We start from the raw sequence: 21225 nt of genomic DNA on the forward strand, positions 1-21225 counted from the left end.
GTAATGGGCCCTGCCTGCTAGCCTGCTCCCTAAAATATCACTGGTTAGATACCTATCAGTTCCATAAATTACCATATAGCATATATTCAACACAAAAAACAGCGACAATTTGTTGTTGACAAAGGACAGTTGGACATACAAAGGGCCCCATTATCTTCAGTACCTTAGGGCCTCATCAAACCTAGCCCTAGGGGGGTCTTGTCATCTGGGCAGCCCAGGACCTCCATATGCACCACACTGCCCAGGCTTGCACCCTGGAGAGGTCACTTTGGTGCTGCTAATACAGTGGTTTGATTTCACCCCCAGAGGCATCCTTGAGACAGAAGGATAGCAACAACTGTGCATTTCAAGGTTCATTCATGTACTTACACAGCACATTTCACTTGGTACCAGGGCTGTGGCTAGGGGGTGGCGAAGTGCCCCCCCCAATTGTCTTAAAAATATGTCCATAAATAAAAATATTGATTATTGACTCATAAGAAAAGGTTTTTTAATAGAGGTTGAATTGAATGGGGGGGGGGGTTGGTTGGAGGAGAGGCGAAAAGAAGAGCTAATTTGTCCGTGACTAGGGGGCGAAATCGGGACGGTTCTGTCAGGGGCACAATATCACCCAGCTACGGCTCTGCATGGCACTGCTAGTGTAATAAGTGGGACTGGCCGCTCAATGTTGTAGTGTGGAGTGATCCCATCAGCCAGCCCTGTTTTCTTCCCATTCCATTCTGTCCCCCCTCTTGACTTTCCAAGGTAAAGGACCCCTGGACGGTTAAGTCCAGTCAAAGGCGACTATGGGGTTGTGGCGCTCATCTTGCTTTCGGGCCGAGGGAGCTGGCGTTTGTCCACAGACAGCTTTCTGGGTCATGTGGCCAGCATGACTAATCTGCTTCTGGCACAATGGAACACAGTGACGAGTGCCAGAGGGCACGGAAACGCCGTTTACCTTCCCGCCACAGTGGTACCTATTTATCTACTTGGACTGGTGTGCTTTTGAACTGCTAGGTTGGCAGAAGCTGGGACAGAGCAATGGGAGCTCACTCCATCGTGGGGATTTGAACTGCCGACCTTCTGATTGGCAAGCCCAAGAGGCTCATTGGTTTAGACCACAATGCCACCAGTGTCCCTTTCCACTTACAGTGGTACCTCGCGTTACATACGCTTCAGGTTACAGACGCTTCAGGTTACAGACTCCGGTAACCCAGAAATAGTACCTCGGTTAAGAACTTAGGGACGCAGGTGGCGCTGTGGGTTAAAGCCTCAGTGCCTAGGACTTGCCGATCGAAAGGTCGGCGGTTCGAATCCCTGCGGCAGGGTGCGCTCCCGCTGCTCGGTCCCAGCGCCTGCCAACCTAGCAGTTCGAAAGCACCCCCGGGTGCAAGTAGATAAATAGGGACCGCTTACCAGCGGGAAGGTAAACGGCGTTTCCGTGTGCGGCTCTGGCTCGCCAGAGCAGCGATGTCACACTGGCCACGTGACCCGGAAGTGTCTCCGGACAGCGCTGGCCCCTGGCCTCTTGAGTGAGATGGGCGCACAACCCCAGAGTCTGTCAAGACTGGCCCATACGGGCAGGGGTACCTTTACCTTTACCTTTGAACTTTGCTTCAGGATGAGAACAGAAATCATGCTCTCGTGGCACGGTGGCAGCGGGAGGCCCCGTTAGCTATAGTGGTGCTTCAGGTTAAGAACGGACCTCCAGAACGAATTAAGTATTTAACCCAAGGTACCACTGTACAACCATCCCCGAGAGACATTTAGCATTCTGTGTCCACAGAAATTCTCAGTTTGCATTGCACTGCTGCTGGTGGTGGAGTGTTCCTCTTTGGCTTTCCATGCTGCAAACTTTGGGGTTCCTCTGGTCACGCTGATATCTCCTCCTTGTTTCTCAGTTGTCCGTTTGGGCTCCATGGTCAACATATCCCAGCACCTGTTTTCACAGTTAATATTTATGTTGCTGATGAAGAATTTGTACTATTAGTTACAGCAATCATTTTTACTTTATTGATTTAAAGCCGCAAGGACTCATATAATATAAGTTCACTGGTGCTTCTTAATTAAAAACAAAACAGCTAATTAGCCAATGTTTAGTCATTGCTGAAAAGTGAAATATTTCGAAACTGAAAAAAAGAACTTATTTATATTGTGAAACGCACAAATTCTGCACTGGTGCTGAAATATTTTTCAGATGCTTGTAAGACACTACATCAGAGATGAAAATTTGGAATGCTTCTATTAACTGGATGCCAAAGAACTTACTTTGCATGTGAAAATAATAAATATAATTCAGAATTATGGCTAGGCTGTCTAATATATTTTCCAAGAAGCACCCTTGTTATGCAACAAACTCTATTAATAGCAAAGGCAGTGCGCACACACAACATTTTATTCTAGAATCAGTAGAGGCTGAGTACAGTGGTACCTCGGTTTTCAAACAGCTTAGTTCCTGAACAACTTGGAATTCGAACACTGCAAACCCGGAAGTCAGTGTTCCGGTTTGCGAACTTTGCTTCAGAAGCTGAACGTGCTCCTGAGCTTCCATTTTCACTGTTGCGCTGCTAATTTGTGCCTCTCTCCCCCCCCCCCCCATTGTAATCAAAGCCTTCCATTTCCAATTTCAGTGTTCTGAGGTGATAGTTGGAGCTTATATTTGGTGCTTTTGTTTTTGCTATTTTTTTGCATTTTGCTTTACTGGCTGAGGGAGCCGACGTTTGTCTGCAGACAGTTTTCCAGGTCATGTGGCCAGCATGACTAAGCCGCTTCTGGCGAACCAGAGCAGCAAACGGAAACGCTGTTTACCTTCCCGCCAGAGCGGTACCTATTTATCTACTTGCACTTTGACGTGCTTGCGAACTGCTAGGTTGGCAGGAGCAGGGACCAAGCAATGGGAGCTCACCCTGTTGCGGGGATTTGAACCGCCGACCTTCTGATCGGCAAGTCCTAGGCTCTGTGGTGTAGACCACAGCACCACCTGCATCCCCTCTAACACTAGGTAAAGGGACCCCTGACCATTAGGTCCAGTCGTGGCCGACTCTGGGGTTGCGGTGCTCATCTCGCTTTATTGGCCGAGGGAGCCCGCGTACAGCTTCCAGGTCATGTGGCCAGCATGACTAAGCCGCTTCTGGCAAACTAGAGCAGCACACTAGTTAGCAGAGTGCTAAACAGTGACAGTTCATAAAAAGGAAGCCTGCAGTGTGTGTCAACTCCTCACCTGAATCTCAAGAACATGTTGCGCAAGAAGTTCATTGACTGGATGCACCAGAGAGATCTGAGAATCGAAACCCACAGCTCTCAGAGGTAACGCAGCTCTGTTCCCCAGCAGCAACGGTTATGAGTTATTAGAGACCCTCCCTTTGTGACTCACAGCACCAGCATGTAACCCCCTGGTGTTTCATTCTCCACTGTCTTCCAAAGGTTTGATGTGCTAATGGATTGTTACAAGCTACCTTAATTATCTGAAATGACTAGATGATACCCATTGCCAATCAAGCAGTGCTTGCCTGAATACTTGCTCAGGGTATGGCAAGTTCCTGCCTTTTCATTTTCTGCCTGAAGAATAGATTTTTGAGACATGGCTGTTTTTCCAAGTGGCTCCAATGCTAGAGCAGCTACGTTAGCAATGATAACTGCAACCTCTGACAACAGATGAGACCACTGCTGACAGAATGGTACGAGATAAAATTCATATTGTCAATGCTACTACAGTGGTACCTCGGGTTAAGAACTTAATTCGTTCTGGAGGTCTGTTCTTAACCTGAAACTGTTCTTAACCTGAAGCACCACTTTGGCTAATGGGGCCTCACGCTGCTGCTGCGCCGCCGGAGCATGATTTCTGTTTTCATCCTGAAGCAAAGTTCTTAACCCGAGGTAATAATTCTGGGTTAGCGGAGTCTGTAACCTGAAGTGTATGTAACCCGAGGTACCACTGTACATAAATCCCTGAAAGGGAGCGGGTGCACTGTGGTCTAAACAACAGAGCCTCTTGGGCTTGCCAATCAGAATGTTGGCAGTTCGAATCTGTGTGACAGGGTGAGCTCCTGTTGCTCTGTCCCAGTTCCTGCCAACCTAGCAGTTTGAAAGCATACCAGTGCAAGTAAATAACTAGGTACCGCTGCGGTGGGAAGGTAAACGATGTTTCTGTGTGCTCTGGTTTCTGTCACGGTGTCCTGTTGCATGAAAAGGGGTTTAGTCATGCTGGCCACATGACCTGGAAAGCTGTCTGTGGACAAACGCTGGCTCCCTTGGCCTGAAAGCGAGATGAGCGCTGCAACCCCATAGTCACCTTTTGCTGGACTTAACCATTCAGGGGTCCTTTACCTTTGCCGTAAATCCTTGAAAAACGTAGGACCAGCCCACCTGAAGGATCACCTTTCTCCACACCTTCCTGCCAATTCTTGGACATCTGCTGCAGAAGCATTCCTAAGTGTCCCAAATCCATTTGGCATCCACAATAAATGTGACATTTAGTGTAGAAGCACCTGTATGGCGGGATTCATTGCATCTGCCCATTAGTGTGGCATTTTCTGTCTGGTTTTAGTCTCCATCTTAAAATGTTTTCATTTACACAAGCTTGCCCTGCCATGTGACGCAGTTTTACATTTTTGTGATGTTTGCCTGATTTATGCCTTTATCTTTGATTTTCTTGCCTTATGTTGGTTTCATTACTGACACAGCTTTGAGAACATTTTCCCCTTGATTTAGCAGGATAGAAATTGATGTATAAAATAAATAAACAGAAGCTTGAGGAGCATTCCCCAGTCTGGTGGCCTTCAGATGTTCTAAACTCCAACTCCCACAAGCTGATAGCCAGAGATGAATGATGGTGTAGTCCAAAAAATCTGGAAGGCACCGGGATGGGGAAGCCTGATCTTCAGTATTCAAATACATCTGAGTTTATTCACTCCTGTGACCCAACAATTTTCTGTGCTCTCACAAAATGGATAGCCTGGAAAGGCTGATCATCTCAGGATGAAGACAGATGAAACTACTTCCTCTTCTCCTTCTTCCTCTCCTCCATCTTCAAATTTAAGAGTGCTAGATGTTATTTTGATAACACTTCTCTCAGCCATTAAACACAGTCCCTTTTATAGTATTTCACAAGCTCTGATAAACCAGGGTTTTTGTTTGTTTGTTTCTTAGTTTTGTATACCACCCTTCATCCGAAGTTCCCAGGGCGGTTCACAGCATACTGTGAACTGTGTTGAAAACTCTATAGTCCTGGCAAGGGCGTATTGGCTAGCACCCGTGTCATCTTCCTCAGAACACTTTTCCACTAGGAAAGCAGGTTTATGTTGCTGGTTTTTTTAAAGTGAGGTGTAGGATAAAGGAGCCTCTTACTATTATATAGTTTAGGTCACACACCCCACCTGACACACAAGGGTGGGAGCGAGACTCCCTCATTGATCCTGTGCTTGACTTGTCAACAAGTACTTTTGTGCCACCAGCTGCTCTGGTTGAAGACCCTGCTGAGACTGGTAAATTATGCTATATGTCTGTCTCCAGCCCTTACTCTTTGGGGAAGAGGGAGAAAACACAAACAAGTAAACTGATGGAGTGGTTAACACCCTACCCCACCCCCAATTTGCTCCATGAATCCCTTGTCTCGGTTCCCTTTGCTGGGCAAAATGCAAAGAATTAGACCAGCTCAGATTAGTGCAGACATGTTCATTATAGAAAGAAAGTATTAATTCTATTCACACCAATTACTGTGTTGCAGAGAGCAGCTGTGAGCAATGAATAGTTTGTGTTTATACAACATATACAAAGGGAGATTATCTAAATGGGAGCTCTGCCCACATTTTGCTCCCCCTTTACAGTGGTAAAAAGATTTACAGGAGGACATGCCCCCCTCTGTCTTCCTTTAGCTAAGGGCCAGTAGACCTCCCGCTGCCTGGGAAGGATATAACTGGAGGACTGGCAGCCCCCGGAATCTCACAATTAAAAGTGTGTCTAAATGTTTTGTGTTGTTTTTAGGAGATTCAGCGGGTGCAAGCCATACATTCACAGCCTATGCTTGTCCCCTGGCTGTTTTCGTGGCAGACCGCTCTGTTCCCGATCTTGCAGGCAAAGCTAGGGAGTGGTCCAGCCAAGTCAGAGACCTGACAACTAGAGCACTGGTGAGCAAAGCTGTCCAAGGAATGTTACCACAGGCTAACCAGGAGCTGTTAACGCCAGCAGCTGGCATGCAAGAACTGTTTCTTTTTGTAGACAACCTGGGGCCCTTCCAGACTGCTGTTTTATGGCACATAAATAGCACATTTGAAGTGGATTTGCAGTGGACCACCTATACATAATCTTACTTTCTCTAGGGTTGCCATTCGTCCAGAATTTCCTGGACATAGCTGGGATTCGGCCGCCAGGAACAACACCTAGGCAGAAAACCTTTGTCCAGGAAAATCCGGACATATGGCAACCCATGTCAGAAGTATAGATTTTGGTGAATTTCCTTAAAAATAGCTCAAAAACTTCATTATTATTATTATTTTGAGATTTTGCAACAAAAAAGTAACAACTAAGAAAAACTCAACAACTTTTGTGTTCGCATTTTCACTTTTTGAAATATGGCAAGCCTAACTTTATCGTTTTATCACATCTGCAATGAACCCGAATATTTTCATGTTATTGGCTTCATACTTCAAACTGTGCCCATTCCATTATTCCATCTCCAATTCCCCCTGCCTGAGCGCATGTTAGTTGTGCTGTGTCGTCACATTACCGTTCTTTCATTTGTACACTTCTCAAGTTTTTGTGTCTCCCGTGCCAAAGAAACGCCCCATGCTATTCTGCAGAAGAAACTGCAGGAAGGCCAGCTTACGACATCTATAGGAAGCACATGGGAGTTGCGCAACGCTGCAAGCATCCCCCCCCCCCCCGCACAGGTAAGTTAGTTGCACTATGATGTCACGGCACTATCATGGCACTGCTTGATGCACCAGCGGCTTCCACAGATACATAGTCTCCAGGACATTGCGCAGGGATGTAGGTTAATGCATATATGACTAGGCCTCCCAGCCACTCTGACCTCCATTTTCAAAGGATTCCAGAACTGGACCAGGAAGTTCTACGGAATTCCAGTTTGAGAAACCTGATTCTGGATTTTGCAAGAAAGATCCACAAACAATTAAAGGCCAATATCTGATTTCTCGCTTTGGGTACCTTCGTGAAAAAAGCACGCTTTCAGAAACACCACATTCCTTTAGCTTTAGCCGCTAACTTGATACTTCGTATCCTGCTGTGTATTTATTGAGTTGCATGATTTATATCCCACACCTTGACCATAAATGCATGCTCCTAGAGGGACTAACAGAATAGGAAGGAACAGAAAAGTACAATATAGTAAGAGGAATATAATATAATGCACATTAATGCAGCAAATTAAAACAACTAAAGGAGAAATCAGATGTTGTTAGACTCCAGATCCCATCAACCACAGCCATTATAGACAATGGTCAGGGATGATGGGACCTGTTGTCCATTGTATGGATGGTCACAATCTCCTCATCCCTGGCTTAAATGAAGTCTCCAAGTGCTGGGAGGTGGCATTCCAACCCATGGGTGCCTGGAGACTCTGCCGAGGAACAAATTATACATTTAAATCACAGCTGAAGCACATTTTTCTCCTCAAAGAATTCTGGGCATTGTAGTTTGTTAAGGGTTGCTGCGAATGGTCACTCTGACTGTGAGTGGAAAATTACAGTGCCCAGAATTCTTTGAAAGAATGTGCTTTAAAGTTATAATGTATAACAGGCATCCCCAAACTCGGCCCTCCAGATGTTTTGGGACTACAACTTCCATCATCCCTAGCTAACAGGACCAGTGGTCAGGGATGATGGGAATTGTAGTCCCAAAACATCTGGAGGGCCGAGTTTGGAGATACCTGGTGTATAAGCAGCCTCTGATGAGCTGAAGAAGGCAGCCTGGCTAAAGGCTGGAGGGGGGGGGAGTTAGTGATGATATAGCGTGTGGAGATCATGATTGCACCTACTTGTCTGATGAATTCTTCCATGTTGCTCTGCCAGAATCTGTTAGGTTTGAGCCCCCAGTGGTTTTCACCAAGCAGCAGGATTTTTGCAATGCAGCTAGCAACTCTGATGCAATCATAAATCGAGAGGCTGCCTGTAAGATATACAAAACATGTGGCCTCTAAATGATCTGGGACCAGCCCATCTGAAGGACCAGCTCCTCACACCTCTGTATATCTGTGTGCTCATGTCTACACCTGAGGCCTCGCCCTCATTTGGCACCTGGCTCAGCTGTTGCTTAGCAATGAAATACATGTTTTTGCAGGCCTTTGTGGCAAGTTAATAGCCTACTGCTACATATAAATAATATTTCTCATGTGCCAGGGTGTTTTTTTCTTTTTCACGCTGCCTTTTGCTTTGCACATTTTAAAAACTGATTTAAGTCAGTTTCTTATTTATTGAGTATGTTTGTATGCTTCCTTCGAGGTGCTTTGGGATGACTTTGGGGTGTGCAATATGATAAATTAATAACTAAGCAGATACTGCGCCTGGTGGTTTTGTGATTTTAGACCACCTTGAATTGTATCCTTTGAACCAGGCAATGCAACCCTAAATAATGAGAGTCTTGCAGAGGAGAAGATGCTCATTACCTGTCCATTATACACTATTTTCAGACACAGGTGGAACTGCAGGGAGTCTAGGATCTTACAATAGTGGCATGACCCCCCAAAATGAGAGAGAAAACTGGCTTCTATTCTACATCACCTGCTATAGCTAGAACTCTCTCATATAATCTCACCATACTACTGCCGTGTTAAAAAAACACAGTAATTTTTGTGCATTTTTCCTCTGGCAGAAAATTACTTACACACCCATCAGCTTTGAAACGGGACATCCTTTTTTTCTCTCTAGAAGGCAGGTATCTTGAAAGCGCAATCAAATAATTTCTCAACAACTGATAAAATACCAAGTCATCAGACTCGGAGCACGATTGTTTAAAACGCAGCAGACACACACAGTAATACAATATGAACATAACCAGAAAACAAATAGGACATGCTTTTAATGGAGTCCTTCATTATCTAGCGGTCGCCTTTAATGGAGCAAACAGCGTGTGCCATTTCTGTTATCTTACCGTAGACAGTTTGCACACACTGTAAAAATTGCTCTCCATTCTCCAGCTGAAAAGATCAGTGTTTCTAAAAGGTGGCGGGGAAGGGAGGTCATGCTGATTTATTGGCAATTAAACCTGTAGGATCTCTATACCCTCTTCAAAACAAAGCCTATCTGGGTAATTCAGCCGGGGAGACCGCAGAGCAGGCTGCCTCTCTCCTGTCACGAGCCCACCTTTTCTGTTTGGGCTCAGCAAAAACAACTGCCTTGGCCTTACTGAAAATGTCCTGGCCTGTACAGGTTCTAGTTGCAGTTGCTATAGAAACCAGCTTCTAGGAAACCCTTTCCACAGCAACTAGAGGAAGCCCTGCGGGTTTGCAGCAGAACCGGAGCACTGAATTCTGGGAAAGTGTTCCCGTCCATGAGGGCTGCTGGCCAAGTCTATTGGTCCCCAACCTTTGCTCCACATAAGTAGAGAGCAGACCCTAGAGAGTGTGGCATAGTGGCTAGAGGGCCGGACCTGGGAGATCAGGGTTCAAATCCTCACTCAGCCACAAAGCTCACTGCATTGACGATGTTGGGCCAGCCAATGGTCTCTTAGGGTGGTGTTCAAAAGCAGATCCATGGAAATGAATGGAAATGACCACAGGCAGTCCATTAACTTCAATGGATCTGTTCTGAGTAAAGATAAGTTGAATACCACCCCTTGCCTACACACTGTTGTTGTGAGGGAAAGTTCGAGAGTTCTATCCAAATGCGATTTTGGTTTTAAACGCAGTGTAAGGTAGTCTCTATGGGAGTATATTGTATTTAATTATGGGGTATCAGAGTTTTTAGGGGGTTAACCAGGCTGGGATAGCAGGCTTGTTGGTTTTTGAATGTCTGATGTAGATTTTTTCAATCTCGTTGTTCTGTATGGGACAATGACAATAAAGATTATCGTATCGTATCGAGGTGGAGAGCCACGTGTGGCACTTTGAACAACGTGGGAGATACAGAATAATAAACAATTCAAATCTTGAGGTTCTCTCTTTATTTTTTTAAATTTTATTTATTAAATTTGTATACTGCTCTATAGGGACGCGGGTGGCGCTGTGGGTAAAACCTCAGCGCCTAGGGCTTGCCAATCGCATGGTCGGCGGTTCGAATCCCCGCGGCGGGGTGAGCTCCCGTTGTTCGGTCCCAGCTCCTGCCCACCTAGCAATTTGAAAGCACCCCTAAGTGCAAGTAGATAAATAGGTACCGCTTTATAGCGGGAAGGTAAACGTCGTTTCCGTGTGCTGCGCTGGTGCCGGCTCGCCAGAGCAGCTTTGTCATGCTGGCCATGTGACCCGGAAGTGTCTTCGGACAGCGCTGGCCCCCAGCCTCTTAAGTGAGATGGGCGCACAACCCTAGAGTCGGACACGACTGGCCCGTACGGGCAGGGGTACCTTTACCTTTTTTATACTGCTCTATACTCGCAGGTCTCAGGGCAGTTACAACATAAAAAAACACCACAATGTAAAAAACACAACATACATAATAAAAATAATTTTCTAGGGCCTTGGCTATAGGCTTACCTGGCAGAGGTGACGGCCATTTCAGCACAATTTCAGGTCCAGGGAAATCAAAATGGCTTCCAGTCACTTGTTTAGTCTACGGCTGAGGCCAAGGAAAGGTATCGGCAAAGTGAGCCTTGCCAAAGGGCTGCCTATGCGGTGCTGGGTGCTCATACCAGGCCTGTCTGCCCTTCCCTGTCTTCTAACAGATGTGACCCCCGATCAACATCTGGGAATATCTGTGGTGTGCATGTGGAGGTGACCTCTTCCTATGCACCATGGTCCCAATCCAAGGCTGCTAGTTAAATTTTAAAAACTAGGCTTGTTAGTGGCAATCACACAATTCATGTCACATCTAATTGGACCTAGGACCATAAGGTTTCCAGCTCAGCCCTCCGAGTCTCTGACAGGTCTTCTCTCCAATAATAATAATAATAATAATAATAATAATAATATTTTATTTATACCCTGCCCACCTGGCTCGGTTTTCCCAGCCACTCTGGGTGGCTCCCAATCGAGTATTAAAAACACAATACAGCATTAAACATTAAAAACTTCCCTAAATCAGTTGCCTGTATAGTATCTCATTAAGTCGGGACAGGGAATGTGTTGCCCTCCGGATAATGGATCACAGAATCTCAGAATTGTAAGTTGGAAGGGACTCCGAGGGTCATCTAGTCCAACCCCCTGCAACGCATGGAATCTCAACTGAAGCACCTGTGACAGATGGCCATGCAACCTTTGCTTAAAAACCTTCAAGGAAGGTGATACGGAGGGGGGGGGGGCATGTCTTCTTCACCTTCTTCTTCGCTACAATATATCCATTTATTTCCAATTGTCAATGTCAAAAGGGACTAAAATCTATAAAATTCATAGAAAATCAACGTGCCAATTTGCTCATTTTCTCTAGGACTCCATGACACCTCCCCTGTCCTCCATAATCCCTCAAGCAAGGTGTCAAGACCCTAATCCTGTCAAATCACTCTGCCAAGCCTTTCCTCCAGGCAATGCCAGTACATGGATCATTGTCTTCTCATCACGGTACTCAGGATGTGCTTATCTGCGCATATCTCCAGCTCTGCATATTCCCCCCTCCCTCCTCCATATGTTAATCCGGTGTAACCCAACCTCTCCTTAATGTATTCATGATGTAACTGTGATGTGTTTTGCACTGTATTCTGGGACATGGAGGGAAGTTTCAAAAGCTCATGTCACCCCTTTCTCGCTGTTCAATCTCGCCTTGAACCTGTTGCGCAATAAACTTGGATCTTCTGCAGCTTGCTCCTGTCTCCGACTGAGCTCATTTTCCTCCGCAGGGACCCACGGACTTAGTCCGACGAGCTGGGTGGCAGAGCAGCCTCGCACCCAGATTTTACCGTAACAGAAGGAGAATCCACAACCTTCTGTGGGAGTCCGTTCTACTGTCGAACAGCTTTTACCATCAGAAGGTTATTCCAATCGTTTAGTCAGAATCTCCTTTCCTGTAACTTGAATCCATTGGTCCTAGCCTCTGGAGCAGGAGAAAACAAGCTTGTTCCCTCTTCCATGAAAGAACCCTTGAGATATCGGAAGATGGCAATCGTCTCTCCTCTCAGTCTCCTCTCTTCCAAGCTAAACATACACAACTCCAGTGCTATTTCCCTGGGGGGGGGGTGTACTCAAGGTTAAGCCGTACCATCCCTTCCTCCCAAAATGTTAAATGTGTGGCACTTACTGTAACAACAACTTCATGGTGAGTACCAGCACCTTTTTTCCTAAACAAGGGGGGGGGGGGGGAATGCACTGCCCAACTTCCTCAACCATTCCTCATAAGGCCTGGTTTCCAGACCCTTGATCATCTTGGTCGCCCTCCTCTGCCACATTGCAGCCTGTCAATATCCTCATTAAACTGTGGTGCCCAGAATTGGATGTAATATTCCAGCTCCGCTCTGCACAGGAGCCGACAAAGCGGGCGGTGGGGGTCCATGGGCTGGTTAAACAACCCCTATGGGCTGCAGCTTGCTGACCCCAGATCTGAACTGTATACTTCTGTTGATACAGAATTAACCTTTTTTTGTTGCTGCATCACACTGTTGACTCACATAATCCAACAATGTCTGAAGAGCCACTGGTTCCCAAGTCTTGTAATAAAGTTAAAAATACAGTTCAGGGACAATTTGATTGATTGGGGAAGAGCCCCCCCCCATCTTTTATACTCTAGACAACATACTGGGCAAGATTACTCATCAGAGCTGTTTCTTCCTGACTAGACTGACTGTACCAAATTGCTGCAATGTTTAGATGTGAATGCTATCCCCCAAATCCCGTATCATGCAGCAGAACTCTTCAGTGTAAACACAGCACACAGAACACTGAGCTGAACAAATACCAAAGTTCTTGGCCAGAGGAGATTATAAAGCTAAAACTATCAGGATACAAGATGTGGGACAACGCAAAACAAACAGCTGAGCAGTCGGGCTTTACAAACAGAAACCTTATGGGGTTTTTTGTCACTGTCCTCGACCCATAAAATTATATTTAAATTACTTAAAATTCAGGAAATAAAATCTAAGCAGCACCTACACTGCAGATAAGTCACCTGTGTTCCTGCAGATGAAGTCTACAGATCTGTTATTCCAATTTAAAAATTATGACCCACGTTTAAACATTCTTAAGGCAGTACATTTCAAAAGTCCATAAAAGACATCCATTATTTCATGACTTTCCCAGGCCATACTGTATAATCTGGGGTAGACGTTATGGTTTACAGCTTTTTAAACATAAAGGGTTATATAAAATATTAGTCGTACTTAGGAGTAGATCCTTTGAAATCAAAATAACTTATATAAATCCACAGATTTCAGTGTTTTTCAACCACTGTTCCACGGCACACTAGTGTGCCGCAAGATGTTGCCTGGTGTGCCGTGGGAAAAATTGAAAAATTTGAAAGATTTAAAAATAAAGTATTTTATAATTTTTCATATTTCTGTTTACTTACTATTTCATAATAAAGTAATTATAAAATACTTTCTTTGTGTTTATTTGATTCCTATTCAAGAGAATTACTTTATATATAGTCAATATAGGCACAGAGTTAATTTTTTTAACATTTTCTAATGGTGGTGTGCCTCGTGATTTTTTTCATGAAACAAGTGTGCCTTCGCCCAAAAAAGGTTGAAAAACACTGCGATAAACATCTCTTTTCAGCCATGAAAAGTTCATGCCATAACCCAATTTGACGGTTTTTAGGATGCCACTGCAGATTCTTTGGCTGCCACTGTAAACATATTTATATGGAAATAAGTCCCACTGAGATCAGAAGGCCGTAAGGTAAAGGTAAAGGTACCCCTGCCCGTACGGGCCAGTCTTGACAGACTCTGGGGTTGTGCGCCCATCTCACTTAAGAGGCCAGGGGCCAGCGCTGTCCGGAGACACTTCCGGGTCACGTGGCCAGCGTGACATCGCTGCATCTGGCGAGCCAGAGCTGCACACGGAAACGCCGTTTACCTTCCCGCTGGTAAGCGGTCCCTATTTATCTACTTGCACCCGGAGGTGCTTTCGAACTGCTAGGTTGGCAGGCGCTGGGACCGAGCAGCGGGAGCGCACCCCGCCGCAGGGATTCGAACCGCCGACCTTTCGATCGGCAAGTCCTAGGCGCTGAGGCTTTAACCCACAGCGCCACCTGCGTCCCACCCTCAGAAGGCCGTACTTCTGAGCAAATATTTAGGAGTGCACCTGCAACTTTAGCATGCTTGTGGCCTTCCCTGAGGCATCTAGTTGCTCACTGGAGAAACAGGGGGCTGGACTAGATGGGCATTTGGTCTGATCTGGCTTGACTCTTCCATTCCTAGGATGGTTAACAGGAGTTGGCCCCCATCCCTTCAGGGCATATTTATGTAAGTGGTAGAGATTCTGATCTGAGAGTTTATGAGGAGGGAACTTGATGACGTTTCTCCTTTTCCCATCTGTGTAAGAGATGTGTATGTCGTATATTTGGGGACATGGTACCAGTGATAGATCACTGCAGGTTACCTGAGGATTCATCTGATAAAACTCTTCTTGCAAGATGTATAAGAGAAACAAAAACAACATACCATTGAATTAAAGAAGCAACGGTGGTTATCAGGTCTTGCAGGGATGTAGTTAATTTTAGACCCAGCAATTAATGGACTTACAGGGCTCACCCCATTCAACGGTTTATAGCGGCTTCTACATTCCTGCTTTGTTAGATATTATTATGATTATGGTTATTTAAACAAGGTTGGCAACCCAGATTTTCTACATACATATAAAAAGCAATAATGTGAGCACTCCCGATTTCACATTTTAAACTCAATTAAATCATAGCACCACCACGACTCCAGGAATAAAATTGAGCTTGCTTCTGGTGCCCTGATACTAGCTCAGTTGGTACAGCATATGAGACTCTTAATCTCGGGGTTGTGGGTTTTGAACCCCATGCTGGGCAAAATATTCCTGCGTTGCAGAGGGTTGGACTGGATGACCCTTGTGGCCCCTTCCAACTTTAAAATTCTATTATCAAAATAAGCACAATTTTATTGTAAAAAAGGCTGGCATCCGTCTGCCTCGGGAGACGATGGGAGTGCACCTTTGGGGGTGAGGTCAAGCTGCTGGACGGTTGCTGCACCTGCTGTGGCAACCACGTAATTTTAAAAGTAAAAATAATACAGTAACATGAGCATCGTAGCCATGTATATGCTATGCTAGCCTGGTCTGCTAGCCAATGACTATAATTTGTTTATTTTTAAAAGTAGAAATAAATGTTGCTTTGTCACCCTGGGTGGGTTCCAGCCAGCCATCTGTCTACCACCCGTTTCATGAACAGAACTTTGGGAAATATTATACTGCTCGTCCTATGTCTGCAACCCTACGCACCCTCACCTAGGCTATGGGCGGAATGCAATCTGCTTCTAAGCAAGCGTGCAGAGCGCCAAGCGCATGGAGACCACTCAGAAAGAGTCCTCGCAAATTTTAATGGTTGGGCCAGCTCAGTCAGTACAGCACGAGATTCTTCCTCTCAAAGGTTGTGGGTTCGAGCCCCACGTTAGGCAAAAGATCCCTGCATTGCGGGGTGGGGTGGGATTGGACTAGATGACCCTTCCAACTCTATGGTTCTGCAACCATCTCCGCATTTGAACGCAGCACCGTATCCCTCCTTTGTGCCACCCATCCCGCCAGCCACGTGCTTCTCCTCCTCCTCCGATGCCCGGGCAGACTCCACGGACGACCGCTGTCCCTTTAACCTATTTGGCCGCCAACTCCCGACCTGCGGGGAAGAGTTCTGCCCAGACACTGAGGTCCAGCGACACCAAGTTACAGGGAACCAGGCAGAGGGCCTTCTCGGTGGTGGCACCCGACCTGTGGAACACCCTCCTGCCAGATGTCAAAGAGAAAAAGAACTACCAAACTTTTAGAGCACATCTGAAAGCAGCCCTGTTTAGCCAAGCTTTTAACGTTTAATAGGTTATTGTATTTTAGTGTTTTGTTGGAAGCCGCCCAGAGTGGCTGGGGAAACCCAGCCAGATGGGCGGGGTATAGATAATAAATTATTATTATTATTATTATTATTATTATTATTATTATTATTATTATTATTATTAAGAGTCAAGCCAGCGCGTGGGAACTTCGAAGGCTAAAAAAACCAAACCCTTCCTCCCCACCCACCCCCTTTTTTGCAGCCAGCTCCCGGCCCCGCGCGCACCCGCGACGACCCCTGCCCTCCGCACACCCCACCCCCCTTAACTTCGCGCCGGCCCACCCCTTCCGCTTGCAATGGACTCGGCCGCTTTGCCGAGGGGGCGGCGCCACCGCCGCGAGGGGAGGGGAAAAAGGGGGCCGGTTGCGCGCCCGCAGGCTGTGCAGGCAGGCGGGCGGGCGGAGCGAGAGGAGGAGCCGTCGGCGGCCGGGGCGCCTTGTTGCTATGGGGAGACGGCGAGGGAGGGGGCGGCGTCGCCGCTGCTGCTGCTGCGCAGGGCAAGGGAAGCCAGAGGCAGCGGCGGCGGCAGCAGCAGCTGCTGATTCCTGACACATTTCCCCCCCTCGCTGCCATATTGCTGCCCCCTCCCCCTTTGCGCGAGCTTCATGCGTACAGTGAGTCGGAACCTCTCCTTTATTAACTATCTCGGGTCGAGGGATGCGGGTGGGGTGGGGAGCTGGGGGGTGGCTAAGAGATACATACACCTCTCTTCTTAATTTTATTCTTTCCAACCCCTGTTTTTCTCCCCCCCTCCTTCCGATTTCTTTTTCTACTTCTAGCTTTTTAATTCTCACTGGTCTTCCCTTCCCGATTTCAGCAGCGACTACTTCCAGTTGTGTTTTGCTGGTGTATTTCTGTTTCATTCTCTCCCTCCTTTGACGTCTGGTGTGTGTCTGTGCAGCGCGGAGGCTTAAATTGTGCTCTCTCTGTGTGTATTGTGTGTGTACACACACACACACACACACACACACACACACACACAAATATATTGTGGGTATTTGTGTGTGCGCGCGCGCCTCCAGCTGAGTTCCCTTTGGCTTCAAGATACATGGCGAGGTTGGGATCTAGGGCGGCTGGGGATCAGAGGAAAGGTGAGGAGGTTTGAGTTGGTGTCAGAACTGGAGTACGCGTGTCTTTCTTGAGGGTTGTGCCTGCAAGTTGGGGTGTGTGTGAGAGAACAGACATTCGTGTTCCGGAGTCAGGGGTGTGTGACTTGGAGAAGGGAAGATAAATGCTCGAAACTGGAGAGGAGGACATTGGAGAGGAGAACGAGGGATTTTCTTGTGGGTGGTGAAAAAGGGTTTCTGCCCAAGCCAGTCGTGTGTGTGAATGTATAAAAAGCTTGACTGCCAGATCTGGGTCTGACCTGTTTATGTGGGGCGTTGGGAGGAGTGAATGGAACAAGCCAAAGCTCTCTCTCTGTCGGACACGAGTCTCTAAATACGCCCCTCGAGAGATAGGTGGGCTTAATAGGACCCAAATCTGATTTATTTATTTGTTAACCTACCTACTGACCACTTTAGAGATGTGTGTTCTGATATAATGTGCTCCTCCTTCAATAAAGTGGTCCGGGCTGCCTTGGGCGGTGGAGAGACGAAGGTGGCATCTGGGGCAGGCAGGCAGGCGAGGGTGGCGTTTCACTGGAGGGGCTCCGATCTCCTCCCCCACCAGCCCCCCCTTTCCTCTGACCCATGTCCCTCTTCCTGCCCTAGACTATTGCTACAAACACGCACACCCCTTTAACCAGGTAGATTTGCCGTTCTGCACGCGCCCTTTCGCCTCCTTTTGGACCTTGCTTCATCCTCAAGCGCTGTTTGTGCGGTTCTACCAGGCCCCCCTAAATACGATGCGCGCGCGCTTGGGCTTTTGCTAAGACGTTTGTGTGCCCTTTTGCTGTCCGTATTCTTTTATTAAATCTTCCCCGCTTCCGGGTGAGAGTGACTGGCTCGATCTTTCTTTCCGTCGTCACGAAGTTGGAAGGGAGCAAGACATCCCGCGTGCGCACAAAAAAGTTCACCTGCTTTGGAAGTTTTTCAAAATGCAACTAAGTGAATTCTTTCCTTCTCCCCCATAACCCCTTAGAAAAGAATGAGAAAGAGACTTTTCTCCCGGCTTGCTCCGTCCCTCCCTCCTCCAGCCTCCCCCATTTTGGTTCAGGATTGTGACAGCCACGTGGCTGGCAAAGCCTCTCGCCGGGGAAAGGCGGCCACGGGGTCACCCGGGCGGCTCCGCGAGCGTGTGGGTGGCTGCGCGTTAGCAGCCCGGCACAAAGCCCGGCGCAAAGTCTGCAACGCCGCCGCCGCCCCCTCCTCCTCCTCTTGCATGCAGGCGTAAGAAAAGGTGCCCCCCTCTGCGCTTTAGTCCTGCCTCCCATCTCTCCCCCCCCCCCCGCTCCTGCTTAGAAAATGCAAACTCTCCGGACGCTGAATGCAAGCGCAAGAGATTCAAGCCAACGGAGAAAAGACAGCCCCCCCATCCTCTGGAAAAAAACTTGGACCCTTTTGTGTGGGATCGATCAAGCCGCACTAAATAACATTAACCTCCCCTCCTCCTCCCGTTCTGTAACTGGCACAATTGGGAGTACACTCCCCGCCCCCCAACGCCTAAATATATGCAGGCATAGAGAGAATAGGGGAACAGCGCGCAGAGAATTTTAAACACACTTCAGTATGTGTCAACCCCCCCCCCCCCATATGCATGCGCTGTGAAAGGGTTAGGGAGGCAACAATCAGCACTCTTCTCTTTTTTTCTTTCCCTTAGTTAACAGCCCTAAATGTGCACTTGGGAACTCCTGGTTTGCAGAAATCCTGTGCAGTGCTTCCTGCAAATGAGAATAAGTTGCATTGCTTTGAGGGGGAGGGTGCTGGTTCTGTTGCTCCCCCCACTGGGTTTTTAATTTCGGTGGACATGTGTGGGGTTTTTTTTAGAAAGGTGTTTGTTAATGTTACAAATTATATCTTGGTGCTGTTTGTTGTTTTTTTTTTTGCTGTGGCTAATTGCACCTTTTGGTTGGATGGTTGTAAGCTGCTTTGAGGGTCATACGCCCACGGGGAAAGTGGCTGAGATGTTTTAATAAATGGGAGGGTAGTGAGCAAACCCTGTAGAAAACATGAAATGCATTTGTGGTGGTCTTTTTTTGTTCTAATGTATCTCAAGGGCAACAAGTGGTCTTTAAAAATATTTCCTTTCTCTGTTTATTTTCTGCGGAGTTATGCTCAGGTAAAAAAATTACTTTTTCGCCCTTTGCCAATAAGGGAATTTGTGCTTAGGTCTCTTCCAGAAGTTTTGGACAACCAGGAGGGAAACCCAGATGATTGAGGGGCTGCCTTGGCCTTGGGGTCTCTTCCAACTCTACAGTTCTATTATTCTAAGTCATGGGTGGGCAAACTAAGGCCCGGGGGCCAGATCCGGCCCAGTCGCCTTCTAAATCCGGCCCACGGACGGTCTGGGACTGAGTGTGTTTTTACATGAGTAGAATGTGTGCTTTTATTTAAAATGCATCCCTGAGTTATTTGTGGCACATAGGAATTCGTTCATATTTTACCCCAAAAATATAGTCTGGGTCCCCACAATCTCTGAGGGACAGTGGACCGGCCCCTTGCTGAAAAAGTTTGCTGACCCCTGGTTCTAAGTTCTATGGGACCTGACTCCCAGGTAAATGTGTGTTTAGGGTTGCAACTGAAATTAAGCTCCTTCCGTTCCCACTGATTTCAGTAGGGGAGAGTTCAAGACACTAAACTTCCCCAATGAAATCGGTGGAATGCAAAATCAGTTCCGAACTGGCTCATGTCCATGGTGCACGATGCTGATTTTTTGTTTGTTAATTTAAATTTCTTAACAAAATAAGAAGTACCTGCTGGATCAGGCCAATGTCCCACCTAGTCCAGCATCCTGTTCTCACAGTGGCCAACCAGATGCCTGTAGGAAACCCACAAGCAGGAACCAAGCACAAGAGCACTTTCCTCCAGCTGGAATTCAGAAACATGCTGCCTCGGACCACAGAAGCAGAACACAGACACTGTGGCTGGAAGACGACATTGATAGCCCTTTCCACCAAAATCCTCTTTTAAAGCTATCCAAGCTGGTGGCCCTCACTGCCTCCTGGGGGAGCAGGTTCCATAGTATAATTATAATCTGCATGAGAAGTACCGGTACTTTCTATTACCTGTCCTGAATCTCCCAGCTTCTTTGGATGTCCATGACTTCCTAGTGTTATGAGAGTGGGAGAAGATATTTTCTCTATCCACTTTCTTAAAGGTAAAGGTACCCCTGCCCGTACGGGCCAGTCGTGACCGACTCTAGGGTTGTGCGCCCATCTCACTTAAGAGGCCGGGAGCCAGCGCCGTCCGAAGACACTTCCGGGTCACGTGGCCAGCGTGACGAAGCTGCAACTGGCGAGCCAGCACCAGTGCCGCACACGGAAACGCTGTTTACCTTCCCACTATAAAGCGGTACCTATTTATCTACTTGTACTTAGGGGTGCTTTCGAACTGCTAGGTGGGCAGGAGCTGGGACTGAACGACAGGAGCTCACCCCGCCGCGGGGAGCCGCCGATCTTGTGATCAGCAAGTCCTAGGCACTGAGGTTTTACCCACAGTGCCACCCGCATCCCACTTTCTTAGTGCCACACAATTTTCTATGCTTCCATCCTGGCTCCTCTTACACCTCTTTTCCTTGAACTCAAGAGGCTGCTGTCCCTCGACCCTTTTGCTTGCCCTTTTCTCAGCCTTTTCCAACTCCTTTTTGAGGTGAGGCACCCAGAACTGTACACTGTACTCCAAATGCGGTTCCGCCAAAGATTTGTGTAATAATAGCATTATGGTAACAGTGGTTTTATTTTCCTTTCCTAATGATCCCTAGTGCACTGGGCCGACATTTTCATCAAGCTGTCCTCTATGAACCGAAGGTCCCGTTTTTTGGTCAGCCACTGCCAGTTCATAACCCCATGAGCGTATATGTGAAATTAAGATGTTTCCTCCCAGACACGCATCACTTTACACTTCTTTACATTGAATTGCATTCACCTTTTTGCTGCTCGTTCACTCACTTTTGAGAGATGCCATTTGAGCTCTTCCCAATCTCTTTTTGTTTTCTGTCAACTCATATCATTAACGAACTTGGCCACCTAATTGCTCGCGCCTAACTCTAG

General features: G+C 47.1%; 1 protein-coding gene and 1 long non-coding RNA gene across 3 annotated transcripts in view; one reads left to right on the plus strand and one right to left on the minus strand.

Annotated features, from left to right (window-relative positions):
• Positions 1–4894: 4894 nt before the first annotated feature.
• Positions 4895–21225, minus strand: part of LOC310842093 — a 52675-nt gene continuing 36344 nt past the window's right edge. The window contains exons 2-3 of one of the 2 annotated variants that reach the window (XR_014562852.1): positions 7973–8103; positions 4895–6770 (exon numbers count right to left, since the gene is read on the minus strand). This is a non-coding gene — a long non-coding RNA (uncharacterized lncRNA). Of the gene's footprint in view, positions 6771–7214; positions 7288–7972; positions 8104–21225 lie in introns of those variants that run through there. The other variant, XR_014562853.1, reaches the window with a different exon arrangement.
• The window catches only part of FOXN2 (forkhead box N2), a 52930-nt gene continuing 48167 nt past the window's right edge, over positions 16463–21225 (plus strand). Inside the window, exon 1 of the mRNA XM_083733621.1 lies at positions 16463–16690. The gene's annotated coding sequence lies outside the window, so the exon portion shown is untranslated. The remainder of the gene's footprint in view (positions 16691–21225) is intronic.

Source organism: Podarcis gaigeae (assembly GCF_964106915.1).
Source record: "Podarcis gaigeae genome assembly, chromosome: 3".
Classification (NCBI taxonomy): Eukaryota; Metazoa; Chordata; class Lepidosauria; order Squamata; family Lacertidae; genus Podarcis; species Podarcis gaigeae.